The sequence below is a fragment of the Eubalaena glacialis genome, chromosome 11 (assembly GCF_028564815.1).
Source record: "Eubalaena glacialis isolate mEubGla1 chromosome 11, mEubGla1.1.hap2.+ XY, whole genome shotgun sequence".
NCBI lineage: Eukaryota > Metazoa > Chordata > Mammalia > Artiodactyla > Balaenidae > Eubalaena > Eubalaena glacialis.
In genome coordinates this window covers 115,192,806-115,214,905 of record NC_083726.1, presented here as the reverse complement: position 1 = coordinate 115,214,905, position 22,100 = coordinate 115,192,806, and the positions used below count along the sequence as shown (strand labels likewise).

The window sequence follows — 22,100 nt, the reverse complement described above, 5'->3', positions numbered from 1 at the left end:
CCAGATAGAGAAGAGACAGAATGCTTTTAAAAGACCTGTAAAGGACTTCCCTGGTGGCGCAGTGGTTAAGAATCTGCCTGCCAATGCAGGGGACACAGGTTCGAGCCCTGGTCCAGGAAGATCCCACATGCCGTGGAGCAACTAAGCCCGTGCACCACAACTACTGAGCCTGTGCTCTAGAGCCTGCGAGCCACAACTGCTGAGCCCGTGTGCCACAACTACGGAAGCCCGCATGCCTAGAGCCCATACTCTACAACAAGAAAAGCCACTGCAATGAGAAGCCCGCGCACCGCAACGAAGAGTAGCCCCCGCTCGCCGCAACTAGAGAAAGCCCACGTGTAGCAATGGAGACCCAACGCAGCCAAAAATATAAATAAATAAATAAATAAATAAGTTTATTTTAAAATAACTAAATAAAATAAAAGACCTGTAAAAACAAGAGAGAAAGAAGACAGAATGCTAAAACACAAGAAACTAAGAGAGCAAGGTCTGTACTTCATCAGTTATTTCCACTTACTCTGGGTGGTTCCAAAATCAGATTTAAATAAACATGTTCATCTTAATTCAGAGGCAAAAATATGCTGCCAAAATATCTGTTATTACCTAAAAACAACCTCAACCAGATAACCAAACAGCCAAGTATACCAATCACAAGAGTTTACAGTCAGTTTGCTACCTGACAAGAAATAATCTTGGTTATAATCCTTTCCAGAGGTAGAAGTGAGTGTAGGTAGATGGATTAGTGTTAAAAACAGTTACATTTAGTTTTTTGGCACTTGAATTATTTTACTTTGGGTATCTTCTCAGAAGTGATCAAGTTAATGCTCTCAGCTAAACAGCACCCTGACAGTCCCAGTTGCTGTGAGACTTTTTCTTATTATGCAGATCTCTTTGGATACGTATTCACATATCAGCAAGCTTTACAAGAACATATAACTGCCTGCCTTTTTGAAAACTGTCAATAAGGATGATTCTACATTATCAGTTTAATTCATATAAAATCTTAGCAAAAACGAGATTAAATTATGCCCCAAGGTATACTCTTATAACACAAAATCAGCCATCAACAGCATCATTCATAGAAGGTCTAATAAGTAGTGAGATGTGTCCATCTTTTATGAACTTAAGCGTATCTCACAAAATCTCCCTCCCATCCTGTCCTTCACTGCTCCAGGCAAGCAATGGTATCAGTTTCTTATATAACTTGAAGAGATATCTTATACATACACAAGCAAGCATGTATAAACTATTCCTCCTTCTCCTATACAAAGGTAAGCCCACTCTATACATACTCTTTTGCATCTAAAATTTTTAGTAAACTTTTATTGAAATACAACATAAATACAGAAAAATACACAAAAATTATAAATGTACAACCTGAAGAATTCTAAGTGAACAAACCTATACAAAGAGCACACAGACCAATAACCAGAACATTACCATCACCCCAACCCCCCCATATCCCTTTTCTAGATTAAGAGTAACCATTATTCTAACACTCTAGATTAGTTTCGTCTATTCGTTTTAACTTTATACAAATGGAATTACATAGTATATAATTTTAAGCACAGATTTTTTTTTTCCCCCACTGGTGTTATATCTGTGAGATTCATCTACACTGCTGGGTAAAACTGTAGTTCTGTAATTCTCATAACTGTATGATATTCCACTGTGCGAAAATAGCAAAATTTACTGAAGGCACTTTTGATAAACAGAAGTTTTAAATTTTAATGGCGTTTAACAAAATTTTTCCTTTATACATGTTTATGTTCAGAGCTTTTTTTTTGACATTGCTCCAAGTTCTTTTATTCATTCATCTAATCTCTCAACAACTCTTTTTTTTTTTTTTTTTCACACACACTGTATTTTATTTTTACAAGAGATAAATAGACTGACACCAAGCATTGTACATGGATGACCACAACAGAGCTTTTTGTATAATGAATATGACAATTTTGTTAACCTCAAGGCCATGAGGATATTATTCTTTCTTCTAAATCCTTTATTGGACTATACATTCACATTTAAATATACAACATATATGCAATTGATTTTTTAATATGGTATGATGGTCAGACTCATTTTTATCAACATGGATATGCAACAGACTGAGTGCTGCAAACAGCAGAAGGACGTCACAGTCACGGGAGGAAGGTACTTTGGCCTACTTGGCAAAAGATCAGAAATTACTTAAAGACAACTTATAGAAAAAATAATTTAACAATGTTTTATATTGCACATAACCACCTTTAAATTTCATAAATGATCAATCTGAAATATCACATGCACTGATAAAAGGTATATGTATATATTCCAGAGCTAAGAGCAAGACACACACTTATATACTCACGACCCAGTAGCTTTTGCTAAGTGCAATTATCCAACTGTACCCTCTGACTCTTCTGTGATAGGTAATCACTATTCTTAATTTGTGTACTTATTTCCTTGCATTTCTTTATTTTTACCTCTGATGCATATATTCCAAAATAAATCACTACTCAGTTTTATCAGTTTATGAACACTGAAAAAATGGTATCTACTGACTTTATTTCATCCAAAATTATGTTTATTCATGCAGATAAAAAAAGGGCCCACCATAGGAGTATAACCCGGATCTAAGAGCAAAACGCACACCTACGTACTCACCACTCCAGAGTTAAAAGCAATGACAGTCAACAGCACTAAGGACCACAGCGCTAAGATTACGGTTTCTCACTAAACTGAATGGGCTCCTTGGAAAAATTATTGATTCCAGATTAGGAGGCAGAAATATACAAAAGACGGACTTTGCACATGTAGTGCCAAAAAAACAAGAGAAAATAAGGATCATGACACAGAAACTCTGATAAAACCAGAAAAAACACAGCCGAAGAAAGAAAAAAAGAAAGCTTAGAAGAATACCCCTTATGACTATAGATGCAAAAAATACTATAAAATCAAAGCCAGCAAGATATAAAAATTGAGATTTATCCCAAGAATGCAAGGTTGGTTTAACATATAAAATAAATGTAATAAATCATATTAATAAAATACACAACAAAAACCACATGATCATTTCAAAAGATGTAGAAAAAGCATTTGACAATTTCCAAAACCCTTTCATGATAAAAATATTCAAGAAACTAGGAATAGAGGAGAACTTCCTCAAGCCAATAAATGGCATCTATGAAAAACTTTTAATGATGAAAGACTGCTTGCTTTCCCTCTAAGACCAAGAACAAGACCAGGATGTCTGTTCTCACCACTTCTGTTTAATATTGTACTAGAGATGATAGCCTGTAAAAAGTAAGCTGCAAAAAATTTAAAGGCATCCATATTGGAATGGAAGACATACAGTTTTCTCTAGCTGAAGATGATATAATCTTATAAAGAGAAATCCTAAGGAATCCAGTTTAAAAAGTAAACAAATAGGGGCTTCACTGGTGGTACAGTGGTTGAGAATCCGCCTGCCAATGCAGGGGACACGGGTTCGAGCCCTGGTCCGGGAAGATCCCACATGCTGTGGAGCAACTAAGCCCGTGCACCACAACTACTGAGCCTGCACTCTAGAGCCCGCGAGCCACAACTACTGAGCCTGTGTGCTGCAATTACTGAAGCCTGCATGCCTAGAGCCCATGCTCCACGAGAAAAGCCACCGCAATGAGAAGCCCGTGCACCACAACAAAGAGTAGCCCCCACTCACTGCAACTACAGAAAGCTCACGCACAGCAACAAAGACCCAACACAGCCAAAAATAAATAAATTAAAATAAAATTTTAAAAAAGTAAACAAATAAGTATACAAAGGTTACAGGATACAAGATCAATATACAAAAATCAACTGTATATCGATACATAGACAATGAACATTCCAAAAGTGAAAGTAAGAAAACAATTCCATTTAATATAGCATAAAAAAGAAGGAAATACCTAGGTATAAATTTAGCCAAAAAAAGCAAGATTTCTGTTGAAAACTATAAAAGATTGTTAAAAGAAATTAAAGATTTAAATAAAAGGAAAGACAACACGTTCATGGATTGAAAGACGTAATATTAAGATGGCAATACTCTCCAAACTGATCTACAGGTTCAACAAAATACCTATAAAAGCTCTTTTTTTCCCAGAAACTGACAAGCTGATCCTAAAACTCATATGGAAATGAAAGACAGCTAAAATAAGTAATCTGGGTGGGCGGGGGGGTGGGGGGAGAGGACTCATACTTCTTGACTTCAAAACTTACTACAGAGTTTCAGGATGGTACTGGCATAAGGATGGACAAAGAGACCAATGGAAAAGAATTGAGAATCCAGAGATAAACCCTAACGTTTATGGTAAACTGATTTTTGACAAGAGTGTCAAGGCAATTCAATGAGGGAAGAATATTCTTTTGATTGAAAGGTGCTTGGACAACTGCCCTATTGCTTTCCATTTTAAAGTTCCCATGCCATTAACTTCTTAGCGAAAATGAGTCACTTGTTTTATAGAATGACCCACATTTTGGATTCAGTTGACTGTTTTTTTGTTTTTGTTTTTAATGATACTATTTATGGTGTTGCTCTGATCCTCATGTTTCTTGTAAACTGAAAGTAATAGGTAAAGGCTTCATGAGATTTGGGTTTGTTTTGTCTTTCTGACAACAGTACTCCATAGGCAAGGTGTGTACATCATATTATATCACATAATGACTGTCTGTCTCACTTTTAGCAATAACACTGATCATTGTCTCAGTACCATTTATTGAAAAATCCATTCTATCTTCACCTTTGACATCCATCCAGTATCCCCGGAAGCATGGATATGTTTCTATGCTTTCTATTATGATCCACTGGTTTGCCTATTCCTACACCAAAACCACATTATTTTAATTATTATAGCTTTATAAGGTTTGACATCTAAGAGAAATGGTGTTCTCTTTTCAAGAGCATCTTAGCTATTTTTGAATTTCTGCAAAAAATATTTCCTGAGTCTAGCATAGTCCAGGCACTGTTCTACAACAGTTCATGGAAGAGATATATATTTAGGACTTCAATATCTTTCAGAAAAGATTTATAATTTTCCCCATAATGATCTTGAACATTCTAATAATATTTATTCCTTGGAACTTTATACTTTTTTAAATGCTATATTAAATAGTATCTTTTTTAAAAAATGTAATTTTCATTTTGGTGCAGGCTATAGAAATGCAACTGATTTCTATAAACTTATACTGTATCTAGTGTCTACTTAAATACTCTTTATGGACTTTTTATGTAAACAACCATTCATATCTTAATGATAGTTTTCTCTCTTACCTTCCAATCCTTATACTATTTACTTCTTTTACTTGCCTTACTGCAGAGCCCAGAAAGTCTACAAAGATGTTGACAGCATGCACTCTGTCTCATTCCTGATCATAAATAGAATACTTTAAAAGTTTTATCCATAAGTTAAGTAGTATAATTTTTAATAGCTGTCCTTTGACAGGTTAAGGAAATTCCCGTCTACTACTAGCTAGTTAAGAATTTTTTAAAATTATAAATTAATGTAAAGTTTCTGCATTTCTTGAGATGATTATATGACTTTTCTCCTATCATATTTTAATGTGGTAGACTACAGTAATTAGTCTTCTAATGAAACCAATATTAAAATCCTGGAATAAACTTAACTTCTTCAAGCATATCTTTCTTTTTCACATACACTCATTTTGGATTGGCAATATTTTGTTTAGGAATTTTTGTATTTATGTTCGTGCTTGAGACAGGCCTAAACTTTTACTTTCCCGTATTAACTTTGTCAAGTTTTGATATGAAGTTATGCTGGCCTTATAAAATATGTCCCTCTTTTTTATTTTTCTGGAATTGTTTCTATAAGACTGAAATGATTTGTTCCTTGTAAGCTTATTAAAAATCACCAATATAACTCTCTGGGCTTGAAATTTGTGGGAAAAAATTTTATTACCAATTCTTTTTTTTTTTTCAGGTTTTCTTTTTCATATTTAGCTAGCTTTGCTAAGTTTCATTTTCCTTGGCATTTGCTCATTTAGGCTAAATCTTCAAATGTACTGGCAAAGATATCCTTGTATCTTTTCAATACTGGCAGGACTTGTAGTTAGGAGCCCTTTATCATTCCAAAAGTTGCTTGCTCACTGTGCCTTCTTTCTTTTTCTCTTTTAGTCTCACCAAAGGCCAGTCAATTTTCTTAGTGTTTTCAAAGGACCAATTCTGGGTGTTATGGATCCTTTTTATAAAAAGGGGGGAGGTTTGTCTCTTAGACTCTCTACCTTGGGCTGCCATGGACATTTTCTTTTGTCCTGCCAAGATACAAAAACCAACGTTCAAGTTCAACAGCTTACCAAGTACTTATCTTTGAATTCCCTCTCTATTCATCCCCTGGCCTGAGAATTTTCTACATTCTTGACAACTTATGAATGCATATTTTATCAGCCACCTTCAATTGTTTCTGTGGAAGTTATTTTCCCAGCATCTAGTCTGCCATGGTTACAGATATGTTTTATCTTTCATTCCAAACTTGAACTTACAGAATTTTGCCTGTTAGTAAAACATAATTTTCTTAAAGATTGCTTAATTTTCCCATCCATTTGAGTGCCAGATCAAGGTATCAAGGTATTTCTACCTCAGATCATACATACATCCAAATAAGCTTTAAAGCACTTTAGCATTTAAGGCAAGAATGGTGCCATAAACCAGGATTTCCAACTAATCACCTGATTTGTGCTCTGGTTCCAAGCCAGGGAAACAGCTTCAAAGCCAGATGGAAATTCTTCACTTTCTGTTGCTTTCCCACAGTCCCAGAGAACACATTCAGCTGTCTCCACTCGGACACCCACCCCGCTCTGTGCCCACCACACAGCAGTCGTTGTGTAGTTTTGGGTACAGACACTGAGAAATGAAGGTAGTGAAAGCCGAGTAGAAGAAGAGATACATACCACACCGAACAATGAAGAAATTCTCCACAGTTTTAAAATGTGCTCCAGGTCACAGTATGATTTTCAAAAGCACACGCTATAAGACATTTAAAAAAAAACAGAGCTGGGATTCAAGTATGTAACCTAACTGCCTCCACTAAAATATTAAGGAGAAAGTTCAGGGCTGACAGTGTGCAGTGCCAGCAGGACCAGATGGTTTGCTTAAATCACAAGCTAATAAACTTTTACTCAGAATAAGAAGGGAACAAATTATGGCTTTACCACAGACCCATTTTCCCTAAGAGAGCAAAGCAACTGGGCGCTTCAGGTAGGTGCTGGCAGAGCCCGCACCTTCAAGTTTCCCGCCTTCTTCTGTTCCACAACGAAGAGCAAAATACTTTTTGTAGTTTCCAAGATGCTTACGGAAAATCTTGTTACAGTTTCTTGGGAGGATAAGACGCATACGTCTCCAAAGGAAAAAAAAATGATTAGAAGAAAAAAGGAGGGGTACAAAAAGATTATCTAGAGGTTAAGCCTTCATTGTGTAAGTCAGATTTTCATATGATAAGTCCCCTAGTTTTCCTGATTTCAATGAAATTCTAGATTAAGACCCACTCTGTTACACAAGCCCCCCCCCAAAAAAAGTTATCTAGCTCTTGAGTTGAAAAGCATGTTTGAAGTATTGATGAGAACTTACATACATACCTACATACATATATTCCCCTACCTTCTCCTAACAAACTGCTTTAGGTACCTCACAACCACTACTAATGAGAATTTGAATTCACAGAATTCCCGAGAGATTTATGCTAATATTTATACTAGAAATCTTCTCTTTATCCCCATATGTTCTCTTTGCCAAAGCATGGTAATTCTTTGACCAGATATATACCAATAGTGTAGTATTTTATGAATATGGAATACCTATAGTTATTACAATAATAATAGCAACTTACATTATTTGAATACTTTGAATGCGCTAAGCCTTTTACATACGTTGTCTCATCATCCTCGCAAGGATCCTATGAGGTGGCATTATTGTTAGCGTCAGTTTTACAGAAGAGGAAGCAGGTTCAGAGAGTTTAAGTGCCTTACCCCAGGTCACACAGCCGGAGGAGGCAGAGCTAGGGTTCCAACCAGGCGGTGGGACTCCACTGCTGGTCACAGTTAATGCAGCTTTGCTACAATGTATCAGTGTTCAAAAAGTCCTAAAACAGCCTCCCACAACTGTATCTAACGAATCCCTCTGGCGAGTGTGCCCATGCCCACTTTTGCATCTTTCTATCCCTCCTTTCTCTCCCTTCTCTCCCATCCGCTCCCCTCCCCCCCAGGTACTTAACTCCCTCCATGTGCCAGGCACTGCGTATTATACCACCAGGGCTTAATAGAAATACACGTGCTTCCCTAGTGCTCCATGTAGAGATACAGTCATTAACTAATAATATTTGTAAATGTATAATCATAAATCATGAATAGTTTTATGTAAGGAAGAACAGGATGCCATGAGAATAAGTAACATGAGGCTTTGATCTATGTTTTGGGGGCCTAGAGAAAGTTTCCCCAAGAAAGTCAAGGAGCAGATGGGGAGGAAAAGAGCATTCCAGCTCCAGGGCCCAGCAAGTTTAGAAACCCTGAAGTGGGAATGCATATACCTACAAGAGAAGATGAAAAAGATGAAAGTATCACAAGCCCTGAGAGCAAGGGGAAGAAGAGTGCACACCTGGCAGGAAAGGAGGAAGCGGGCAGATGCAGGGCTGTGCAGGCCATACGAGGGGTTTTTGGCTTTTCTCCCCAGAGCAACAGAGGTACCAAAGGATGTGACCAAACAGAGGAGCGAGATGATTTAGAATGTTAAAATCAGAATGACTAAAATAATGGGCCAAGGAATCTAAGCTGAACAGAGAGGGACGCAAAGCCAAGGCCAGTGGATTGGTCTAAAGCAAAAAGAGACAAAGAAACTCAAGAAAGATAGTTGCAGTGGAAACCTGAAAGCTCAAATGACAGGAAAGTGTGATCTGAGAGGACGACGCTATAATGAGTGGGCTGGAGGTGGACTGGGTCAGCAAGGTCTAGGATGCCAGATATGGAATGAAGAAAGGCGGCGACCTCTCGGGCCAGGAAGCAGAGAGGACAGACAAGTGCGTTATCCACACAGATGCTGAAGCCGCCGAGGCAGCAAAAGTCTGCAGCAAAAAGCTTCGCACTACAGCTGAACAGCATGAGCCCTGAGGAAGCAGAGGCTCTTACATGGGTGTGATGGACCAGTGGTCTGAAGGGTAACAGGAAGCAAGACGGAATTAACATTTACTGACCACCAGGAAGGGCTGTGGGGAGTTTCCAGGGGAGAGGCCAGATTACACTTCGGGCAAAGAAGGTGAACGTGGTCCAAGAAGTAAAGTAAGAATGTATGTGCCAGGGCCAGGCACAGAGCAGATACTCAATGAATATTTGTTGAATGGGTGAATAAATGGAGATAGATGAATCTGTGAATTCTGGTGACCTAGCAGAAAATGTAAAAGGGATGAGAAGAGTGGAAGAGCTGGGTTAGGGCAAGAAAGCACTGAACAATATGGGGACGAAGGTGCAGAGCACAGATGCTTGGGGGCTTTCGGGGGTGGGGGGCAACGTCTGCTAAAATGCAGGATGAGAGGCACAGCAAAATTAACTCCAATAGGTTCTCTGAAGAGAGTGGGCACTTCAAAATGAATCAGATGCCCCTAAAATAAGAATTTAAATATTTTGGTTTTTTTAGTCCCCATTTGAATGCATATGACTTATATGATAGTGTTGATTATAACTCCCTGTTTATTGAAAATAAGATATAAGTGATTCTTGAGGTAACCTAATGGTAACAGATACCACTGAATTCAGCAGAATGTTAGACTTAGGGACTGTCAGCCACTACTACTATCTTTTATTCTGGACTTTATAAAGAAGAACCCAAATATGAGTAGAAGTCACAGATAACAGTACTGAAGAAAAAAACCGCAGAAACCACAGTTCAACTTTGGGAGTCACTAGATTCCTTGACTTTTTATACATAGTTGGATTTCTCCACTATTCGACAATGCCAAATAAAATCAGCAAATGACACTTTTAATAATTAATGTGCTCCATGGGTGAAGAATTTACAAAGTGTTTTTACCGTCCCTCGAAATATGCTTCACATTCCCTTAGGACACTTAATAATGCTTAACAATGCATGTGGCTCACAAGTACCCACACAGTTAAGGCTGACATGCAGGGGAGCTAAATTCACACTGCCTGGCTGTATTCCTTCACTGGTAGCTGCCTTTAAGTTTCCAGTAACATTACGCTGTGGTAACAAATCTTCAACTGAAGATCAATTTTAAAAGAGTGGAAACACAATAATGTGAAAGAAATGCTTCTTTTTCAAACCATCTCAATTTTCTTTTTTTTTTTTAAACCAACGCAGAGGGCTTGGGTAGACAAACCCTATGATAAGCACTCATCACTCCAAAGTGGGGCTTGAAAAATCAGACATCAATAAAATGCGGGTGCACATTTTCAAAGCAAAGCAAATGTCCCCCTACTGGTAGGACTCTCATCATCTGAGTGACTGAGGGTGGAAAGAGGCTTTGGAAGGGCCAATGTTTATCTCACTGCCAATTCTCCTTAGGTGATTTCTTGGTAACACAGCATCAAAACTAAAAGGTAAAAATCTGAATTAAGCACTGAAAACTATTTTTTCCAGAGACTGTTACTTGATTAATGTCTGCTATAATTTGCTTATCTTAGCAACAAACAGGTTGTACCAGAATCAAGTAAAATACAAAATTAATAATTTCCTAGGTCCACATAAACTCCACGGCTCCTATTCTATGCCTATAAGAAAGAAGGACAGAAATAATCTAAATAACATCACATTTTCTTTCTCCAGCAAAGAAGATGGGATAACTATCATTTTGCACTCTTCTGCATCTGGGTAACTCAGGAAAAGAAATACAAAAAGAGGAGGAATGACAAGACTTTCCCTTGAACTTCAAGCTCTGGTAAGTTCTCTCCTGAAAAAAAACTTTTTCTGCATTGCTGGGAAGTCAAGGTAACAGGATACAGTACATGATAGGAGGGCTGTATAAGCTGCCTAGGTTTTGGAAAGAAATTTCCTTAGTTAAAATTATGTATTTGGTTATTTCACATGGAGAAAACCTTAATTCACCTTTATTACAGGAAACAGCAGTCCTCTCACTAGCATGAAGTCACCAGCAGGGAACAGAGCATTTACAGCTCAAGTCCTTCCTCTAAGGTCAACTGAACAATTTGAATAAAACAGCTTCAGACTGTTTCCTTAATTTTTCAACAATGAAACCAAAAACTTACTGGCATTTTAACTGGAAATGTTAATCCTCATTTGCATTGCTAAAAAAAATCAAATAGCTACCTAAAAGTAAAAAAGTGACATTTCATTAATTAGAGATACATTTTGTGGGGAAAACATATTTGAATATAACCCCTGAAAAATGGTTACAAAGAAAATATTGACCAATGACAGTTATTTGACCTTATCAAAAGTATATTATTAGCCAAAGGAGTAAAGTAAAAGTGTGGGATTTAATGTCTGGCAACCCAAGGATACCAAGAGGGAACTCATAAGTATCTCACACACACACACACACAGGATTATTCTGGTCTGGCCATAATAAATGAGGCTCAACGTCTGTGTACTGCCTTTAGAGGCTGCCAAAACACTTGTGGGGGAATAAGTTACTCCACACAGGTGAGAGTACAGAGCCCTAGAAAGACTAGAAACTCGCCCTACATCACAGTTAATAAACAGAAGAAACCGAACCCATGTCACTTGATGCTGGCTCAAAGCCCTTCACACCCACCCTCGCTGCCTCTTCATTAATTCACTAAAAAGGGTGGAGGTCAGAGGAAGGGACACAGGAGCACCGACGCAGAGCTCGGGCCACGCCACACACGAGAACTATCTGCTGTGTAGGGTAAGTGCCGCTGTGTAGATTTCTCTAGGAAAATATGTTTCACTGAAAACATCCAGGAAGGCACAGCCAAGGAGAACATAAACTGCATATAAAGATCAGCAGGAAGCCATCTGGCTCCCACGATTTCACCTTCAGCCGTATCCTGGATGACTGCCTCTATCATCAATAACTTGGTTTCTCAAACTGCACAGCAGGAGGTAACAGAATAAGGGCCAGACACCCCAAGAACCATTACAAGCAAACTAAACATCATCTGTTACAGATCTGCCACAAAGATTCCAAAAGCACTTCCCAGTGTGGCAGTGGTTACACAGTTTAGACACAAGTATAAAAACACGCCTACTTTGAAAACCAGCATCTACAGACTCCGGCACTCAACTGTGTGGTTCATTTTGGGGTGTGCCAAGGTTTTATTTCTTCTCCACTGCAGTTAATTTTTTCATCTGATTTTCACTTTTGAAAACACAGATGTGGTCCTTTTGTTGAATAAAAAGAAAAAATCAACCTGAAATTCAGAGACACAGATATTTCCTGAAGTTCCAGGATGACATAATGATGTACTATTTTTTCAAAACTTTTCAAAAGTAAGAAACTAACCACAAAGACAACCAGAAGTGTACTATTTTAAGAACTACTTTACGAACTACTGATGAATATAGGGGTTTTGTTTTGTTTTGTTTTGCTTTTTTGTCATAACCATTGCATGTGGTTACTTCCTGGAGGCTTCAGTTTTCCTTCAGACTTTCTTTAGCTGTTGTCTAGTGACCCCATCTGGCAAAATTATAGAGGAAGTTATATTGGCCCAAGCTTCTGGCAAGTCAAACTTTTTAAATTTTATGTAAGAAGGAAATAAGAAAATAGAAGTTCAGGGTGAAAGAATTTTAAGGATTTTTAGCTTCATCCTTCTATAATACATAGGATAAGAGGAAAACCATGTAATTAAGAAAAGGTCATGCCATTCTAACTGAAGGAATTCATGTTGCTGCCTTTTCCTTGTTATTCTTGAAGATGCTTGTTTAGTATTCTGATCTTCTATTAAAGGTTGTATTAAAACTCTGAGATTTCTGCTTGCTTGTTTAATACAAAGATGAAGTAATTAATTCAAAAGTGTATCCAGCGTAACTGGATGAATAAGATTTTGAATAGCACAAAGTTGTTTAAATTTTTAAGTACAGAGTTACTAAAAGTAGAGAAATGTCAGTTTAAACCATGAAAATCGGCCTTGAGATGATAGGCTTTAGTTGTCTCTCATTCTAACTATCAACATTCAGAGCTTGATTTTACTAAACGGGGTAAAAATTACAAGCAGAAACTGAAGGAGCGCTTTTAAAACACTGAGAGTTTCATTTTAATTCACCATCTGACTTATTCCGCACTTGTGAAGGTGGCTACAACATTCACACAGTTTCAACTCTTCTTTTGAACATTCGCTGTCTGAGACAGTTTTTAGACATGCTGTTATTTGAACATATTTGGGTAATTTCCGTTAATAAGTGGATTGAAATGCAGAATAATATTGGGTCTCTATTACCGCAGACTGTATCATTCCTTTAACTTGAAGCCCATTTCATACATCTCTCTAAGATCAAAAGGAGGAGAAGTCTAAACATGGAGATTTCTGCTATGGCCGGGTACAGCCATTTAACTTCTTCTTTCAACAAGCCAGAGATGGCAGAACTCTCTTTGAAGTGGCAGCCCTGTTGGCCTTTGAAGTCCCTTGTCAATTGCAGAAAGGCTCTGGTGGGGTTTGTTTTGTAGCCAGCTGTCACCGTGAAGGCAGACATGACGTATTTCCAGCAGTCTCACTTCAGGGTCTGTCAAGTGACTGATCTCATAACCAGTCACCATAACAAAGGAGATTCAAACTCACTGACATGAGAGCAAGAGTCCACAGTGAAACTTACTAGGTTCCTCTTGACAGAGCCTGATTTAAATACTCAAGTGATTACACAATGGCAAAGAGATGACGGCTGTGAAGTTAACTGTCACATCTCCTCGGATCCTTGAATATTAAAAATGTACTTTCCATATGTTTATCAATAAAATGTTTCATAACAACAGTATCTTCAATCTTTGCACTGATGAAAAATGATGACTTCTGCAGAAATCAGTAAACTGCTTTAAAAGCACAGTTTACATTGCTAACTTACAACTAGACTTTCTTATATAAGACAATGATTCTCTATAGTTCTGAGACACATGTTTCCATTTGTAATGCTTTTAGACTGCTCAGCTACTCAATTCAAAAATCCCCACCACTCCTGACACAGAAATCAGTTTAAGACTTAAAAGGATAAGACAAACAATTTAACATGTGTTGAGAAACTTCTATAAGCTATAAATATAGCCCATGATAGCACTATATAAAAGGAAACAATCTTAATAATATTACAAATCTATTTTTAAGGTGGGGAGAGATGATACCAATCTTGAAAAATCAAATGTTAAATTTACCAATGATGATCAGAAGTATTAACCCCACTGGAAGGAAAACAGGAACAAAAAGATTTTCACACTAATCTGACCATAGTTTATATCTGTTACGTAGAATGTTTTGAGCTTTCACATGTTTTTATGAACATGGCTTGCTGCTATCAGAGCAGAAGACTAGATGTACACAAGACGTTTAGCTCCCAGGGGCTCTCAGACCAACCTCAGTGTGGCTAGTGTTGCACGTTCGTCCCAGGAAACACAAGTCCTCTATTTCCCACTGAAGAACAGGTCACAGGAATCCCAAGGATGATTCCTAAATTTTACTTTTCCATTCTGGCTACCATGCTTTAAACTCAAGCAACAAAAAAAAGGTAAATTACGCTCAAATAACGATATCTATTCTAAGTCTTTAAATCTACAATTCTGAAATCTTTTTTGAGTTTTTCTGATCAGATGACAAAGCGCTTCATTAAATCCCATGGAAAGGAACTGCAGCAAAGAATAAAAACATGTATTAATTTAAAAAAATGTTTGGTAATGTCTGTAAAAATCATAAACTTACCATGAAACTTTAAATTGTTTAGTAAATAAAGTGATGCTGCTGTTATTAGGGGTATAGACACTCAGGTGGTCAGAATTAAATTTCATTCACTGACTCATGCACTCAAAAAATATTCATTGATTGCCACTATGTACCAGACGTGACGGTAGGTATCAAAGATACAACAGTAAACAAGACATAGCCTGGCCCTCACGGAGCTTTCATTCTACTAGAGAAGACAGAGAGTCTCTTCGGTGACAGTAAATAAATCATAACAACACAATAAAACAAACAGTGAAGGATGCTGCTGCAAAACATGGGGGAGACACACAACTCAGACTTGGAAGGTCAGAGAGGGCTGTATGGAAGGAGAAGTGGGATTTATGCAGACAAGAGAAAAGGGCAAAGATGAAGACACTGCTTCATACAGAGGGAAATGTAGTTTCATAAATGCAAACCAGTCTTCACCCTTCTGAAAAAGGACCCAATGAGCACTGGTGCTCTTTTTCTATCCAAGAAATATTAAATACATCCAAGATTTTATTATTGAAATGATTAAACAAGACTACTGAGAAAGCATTATCGTGGTGACTGGCAGTTAACAGGTAATCAGTAAAGGCAGTACCCCAAGCAGTAGTTGTATTAAGAGAAAGATGCTATGTACGCTTCCTGTGTGTCACATTTTCTGGTAATAAGCCAGTCACATATTTATGGAGTCATCAAAAGCTTACTTTGCAGAAATATACAGAGTAAACAGGTACTTTCTCAGTTTATGTGCATTTGAGGTTAACTGGAAGAGGCTTGTATGTTGTGAATGGCAAACACAAAGCTAAAGTGAAGAAAGAAAAGCCAGCCATACCTCATCGCCCGACTTTATATTCTGAGCTCAGAGCACTCTTCTGAGCTAAACCTGTATATCCAACTGCCTGCTTGACATCATGAGAAACAGAACACAGGCACCTCCAATCTAATATGTACAAAGCTGAACCCCTACCTTAAACTCCTCCTCCTCCAGCTTCCGCAGAGTCGAATGAACACCACCGCCCTCCACTTACACCCTCACGGCAGAAAAGGTGGGCGTCGGCCCCGCCACATCCTCCTCCCTAACCTGCCACACACAGACCATCAGCAGATCCTGCTCATCCCACCTCCAAGCAGCCAACACCCTCCCACGCCCCTGCATCATGCAGTATCTTCCTGACAGGTACGGCCCTCCTACCCTTGCTCTCTCTCTATTTATTCTTCAGATAACTGCCAGAATAGTCTCTCAAAACCTAAAATGGATTTTCATCACTCTTCTGTTTAAAACGATTTAAACCGCAATCCGGTTTCTTCCTACCTCTCCAGTTTCATGTCAGACCATCTGTTCTCACTTGTTTATTTACCCACTCGCCTGCCTACCCGCTCAGCCACCAGCTCGCTTCTACTCACTCCTCTCCACTAACTGGTTTTCCTTTGGTTCTCTGACTGCACCTCGCTCTTCCATCAGGGTGTCCACACACCGTGGTTCCCTCGGAGGTAAACCTCTGGCCATTCTTAATCTCACTAAGTCCTGTACACTTTTCCATGTCTCAGTTTAAGCATCAATGCCTTTGTGATGCCTTCCCTGACCATTCATTCTAAATAAGGTCCTCTTGTTATACTCTTTCATAAAACCCTATACAGGACTATTATTTGTTTGTGTCACAACTTTAAAGAATATGTTTAAATCTGTGATCACCAGATCTCCCTAACATATAAACGCCATTAGGAGAAGGGACCATTTTGTCTGGCTCACAAAAATAGTCACAGCTTCTAGAACATAGCAGCCTCTCAATAAAATTAATTAAATGAACAATGGAATAAATGAAATAGGTGATATCTCTGAGGCCATTAAACTCTTAACAATGCTGGGGTGGCACATACTCCTGGTGGACAGACATCTCCTTCTCACTTGTATAACTATTCTACTCCTTTTTCTGACACTAACTCCAATGCTCATGCTATAAATTTAAGTGTCTAGTTATATGAATATGGGGAAACACACATGATTATGACATCTCATATTTCCCCATTATTTCTTAAAGGAAAAATTACTTTTGACAAACATGTAGACCACGGACGTTTTCCCAAAAACAAAAGTGAAAAAAGGACCAAGGACGAGCAAAAAAGTGCATGTACTTGTATATTTCATTTCTACAACTCTGACAGGCTCAGGAGAAAAAAACTAAGTAGTAGCTGCTAAGTACATGTGTGTCTATGTATTTATCCGTTCATCTAACACATCAGAGAATCCAGCTGTCTGATAGACTGACCACTGGACAGATTAATTAAATAACTATAAAAACTCAGTCCTGCCGGGGCTCCAGCCACAGTTGAGGTATTCAGCTGGAACACGTGGCTGGGCTGTCATCCTACTCACATCTTATAAGACATACCCAGTGTCTCCAGGTTCTACTGGATAGTGCTCCTATAAAGACTTCGGAGGCTTCAGCAACCATCAAGCACTTGTAATGAAAAATGTATATCCACAGAATTTATGTCAAACGTGAAAAAGCAACCTCTGTTTAGAATTCAAATCCTTTTAATAGGGAATGGGATTTGGATACCACATGTGAGCACCAAGAGTGTACACTGCTACTGAAAAAAAAATCTGTTTTCTAGGTACTTTCAGTACACAGGAAGTGCATGTGTGTACATCTATGTGTTTAAGGGGAAAAAAGTCATGAAACTTCAAACAGATATTTCCAATTGTAATTTAAGGTTATGAGGATCAAACACAAATATTTTAAATCCTAAATATTTTGTTTCTTCTTATTTCTAGGAATAAGATATAAGCATAATGTTCTAAAATCCATATTTTGCTTTAAATAGTGCTAAAAAAGTATTCTTTTCTTTCCCTTTCTCCTTCCTAAAGGAACCCACAGAATACATGACTTTGTAAAACTGAAAAATATTTAGCATTAGGATAGGATTTCACAGTACACATTTCTAGTCCTTTACTAAAGCTACCCAAACTATCTTCATGAGGAAAACCTAAAAGTAAACTGGAAAATAATGCACAGACTACGATCCTGCACTGACTTAAGACACACTCTCAGAGAATGAACAACCCAATGACCAAAACCATGCCCACCTGAGCAACCTGTTAGCTGGCTGTGGCATCCTCAGTTGATATAGATACTACAAATTCTAGGCCAGGAAGGGGAGAGGACAAGGATTTCCTCAATTCACAGGAATTAAAACTTCACATATATGTAACTGGGAACTTTTAACAATAAGCGTGTCATCACTGGTACCGAAACAACCAGGTATGGTCTACAGATAGCAAGTTTCTCTGGGGCCTAGCCAGGTTGGACCAGTCCTCCCCTTGGAGCTATCGAGGGCAGTGGTGGTAACGAGAAGTATCAGTAGTAGCTAATGTTGACTGACTACTTCTCTCTTTACACATACAACAACCTCTCTTCATGTGGCAGATATACCACATTATGCCAGCACCTTTATAGCACTATATACCAGTACGAAGTTTCTTTGACAGCTCAAGAACTGACACAGAAATAACTCGCCCAAGATCACAATTTGTAAGTGATGGAACCATAATTCCAACCAAGGCTTCTAACTCGAGAACCCACTTTTCTAGGTACTATAGTTTCCCTGAAGTTCTGGAGTGGCCTTCTGAACTAGAGGGTCACAGTATAAAATCTCTGCACCTAACATGTCACTTCTGCCTTTCTTGGACTTGATTCTCCTAACACTGATGATGCCTAATTTCAGCTTTGTAGGATAAGAGTATTTTCTCAGATGAGATGAAAAAGCCTGAGGGAGAAACTGGTTTGAGGGTAAGAAATAAAGAGTTCTGAATTTGGATGGTTTCAGGTTGAGATTTCAATGAAATACTGGAGTAAAGATAAAAATTAGATATGAAGTAGACTTAGTTTGGATCTCAGAAGAGAGAACTGGGCTGAAAGTACAAACCTGACGTGGTAGCAATTCTACTACTACTACTACTAATACAGCTAACATTCTTCAGCACAATTTCTTAGTTCTTATCCTTGAACAAGTTTTGTGCTAGGGCATTCTCATCTCAGAAAATGGAACCACCACCTCTCAGGCATCCTATCAGAAATCGGACGATCATTTTTGTTTCTTTTTCACCCTTACCCATACATGCAATTCATCAAATCTTTTTAGCTCTGCTTCCATTCTAAACCCGTTCACTTTTCTCCACCTCCGCTGCCAGTATATGAGGTACTCAGCCTAATCTGCCCGCCCTCCCCTAGACCAGGAGTCTTCCACAATGACTGTGTTTGTATACATCTTAAAGAGTTTATATAACTAGGATCTTAACTTGATATATGATTTTTTTGCATCATAAGTTAAAGAGTTGGTATCGCATCATAAGTTAAAGAGTTGGTAGACATCGAGGGAATTTACCTCAACATAATAAAAGCCATATATGACAAACCCACAGCCAGCATCGTTCTCCATGGTGGAAACCTGAAACCATTTCCACTAAGATCAGGAACAAGACAAGGTTGCCCACTCTCACCACTATTGCTCACATAGTTTTGGAAGTTTTAGCCACAGCAGTCAGAGAAGAAAAAGAAAAGGAATCCAAATCAGAAAAGAAGAAGTAAAACTGTCACTGTGTGCAGATGACATGATACTATACGTAGAGAATCCTAAAGATACTACCAGAAAACTACTAGAGCTAATCAATGAATTTGGTAAAGTAGCAGGATACAAAATTAATGCACAGAAATCTGTTGCATTCCTATACACTAATGATGAAAAATCTGGAAGAGAAATTAAGGAAACACTCCCATTTACCACTGCAACAAAAAGAATAAAATACCTAGGAATAAACCTACCTAAGGAGACAAAAGACCTGTATGCAGAAAACTATAAGACACTGATGAAAGAAATCAAAGACGATACAAACAGATGGGGAGATATACCATGTTCTTGGATTGGCAGAATCAACACTGTGAAAATGACTTGACTACCCAAAGCAATCTACAGATTCAATGCAATCCCTATCAAACAACCAATGGCATTTTTCACAGAACTAGAACAAAAAAATTTCACAATTTGTATGGAAACACAAAAGACCCCAAATAGCCAAAGCAATCTTGAGAAAGAAAAATGGAGCTGGAGGAATGAGGCTCCCTGATTTCAGACTATGCTACAAAGCTACAGTTATCAAGACAGTATGGTACTGGCACAAAAACAGAAATGTAGATCAACGGAACAGGATAGAAAGCCCAGAGATAAACCCATGCACATATGGTCACCTTATCTTTGATGAAGGAGGCCAGAATACACAGTGGAGAAAAGACAGCCTCTTCAATAAGTAGTGCTGGGAAAACTGGACAGCTCTATGTAACAGAATGAAATTAGAACACTCCCTAACACCATACACAAAAATAAACTCAAAATGGATTAAAGACCTAAATGTAAGGCCAGACACTATAAAACTCTTAGAGGAAAGCATAGGCAGAACACTCTGTGATAAAATCACAGCAAGATCCTTTTGACCCACCTCCTAGAGAAATGGAAATAAAAACAAAAATAAACAAATGGGACCTAATGAAACTTAGAAGCTTTTGCACAGCAAAGGAGACCATAAACAAGACGAAAGACAACCCTCTGAATGGGAGAAAATATTTGCAAACGAAGCAACTGACAAAGAATTAATCTCCAAAATATACAAGCAGCTCATGCAGCTCAATATCAAAAAAACAAACAACCCAATCCAAAAATGGGCAGAAGACCTAAATAGATACTTCTCCAAAGAAGATATACAGATTGCCAACAAACACGTGAAAGGATGCTCAACATCACTAATCATTAGAGAAATGCAAATCCAAACTACAATGAGGTATCACCTCACACCAGTCAGAATGGCCATCATCAAAAAATCTACAAACAATAAATGCTGGAGAGGGTGTGGAGAAAAGGGAACCCTTTTGCACTGTTGGTGGGAACGTAAATTGATACAGCCACTATGGAGAACAGTATGGAGGTTCCCTAAAAAACTAAAAATAGAACTACCATATGACCCAGCAATCCCACTACTGGGCATATACCCTGAGAAGACCATAATTCAAAAAGAGTCTTGTACCGCAATGTTCATTGCAGCTCTGTTTACAATAGCCAGGACGTGGAAGCAACCTAAGTGTCCATCGACAGATGAATGGATAAAGAAGATGTGGCACATATATACAATGGAATATTACTCAGCCATATAATAAATGAAATTGAGTTATTTGTTGTGAGGTGGATGGACCTAGAGACTGTCATACAGAGTGAAGTAAGTTAGAAGGAGAAGAACAACTACCGTATGCTAACACATATATATGGAATCAAAAAAGAAAATGATTCTGAAGAACCTAGGGGCAGGACAGGAATAAAGACGCAGACATAGAGAATGGACCTGAGGACACGGGGAGGGGGAAGGGTAAGGTGGGACGAAATGAGAGAGTGGCATGGACATATATACACTACCAAGTGTAAGATAGATAGCTAGTGGGAAGCAGCCGCATAGCACAGGGAGATCAGCTCAGTGCTTTGTGACCACCAAAAGGGGTGGGATAGGGAAGGTGGGAGGGGGACTTAAGAGGGAGGGGATATGGGGATATATGTACACATATAGCTGATTCACTTTTTTATACAGCAGGAACTAACACACCATTGTGAAGCAATTATACTCCAGTAAAGATGTTTAAAAAGAAAAAAAAATGATCTGTGGGAGGGAAGGGGGCGCGGGGAATAAGTGCACGCAGTCAGATGTGCCGAATCTTGTTTAGTCTTAGACTCTGGAATTTTGACTTTGTATTCAAGGCAGTGGAGAACTGTTGAAGCATTTTAAGCAGGGAACAGTATTTATGAGATTTCTGGTTCATTCATTCATTCGGCAGATCTTTATTGAATATCCGACGGTGCTGTGGTAGCCTGAGTAACACACCTTGATGAGCAAAGCAGCAGTGGTGTCTCCAGTAAGAGAGCTTGCAGTCCACAGCGGGACACAGACACCAGCCTGAAAAATGACACTTAATTACAGGTTATCACCAAGTACTGTAAAGGGTAAGAACAGGTTTTCTGGGATAGACGATAACTGGATGGAGGTTGGAGAGGGTAGAACCTATTTTTGACTCAATGCACAGAGAGGGTCCTCTGAGAAAGTGCCTGAAGGGTGAGAAGCCTGCCTGTGACGAGTGGGGAGGACCTGGCAGCAGTAGGTGGGGACAAGCTGACCTGCGTGAGGACAACCAGCACGACTGGGGCAGGGGCACTGCAGG

General features: G+C 38.5%; 1 protein-coding gene across 10 annotated transcripts in view; it reads right to left on the bottom strand.

Annotated features, from left to right (window-relative positions):
• The window catches only part of ERC1 (ELKS/RAB6-interacting/CAST family member 1), a 421,649-nt gene that overhangs the window by 189,507 nt on the left and 210,042 nt on the right, over nt 1-22,100 (bottom strand). The gene's annotated exons all lie outside the window — the stretch shown is intronic.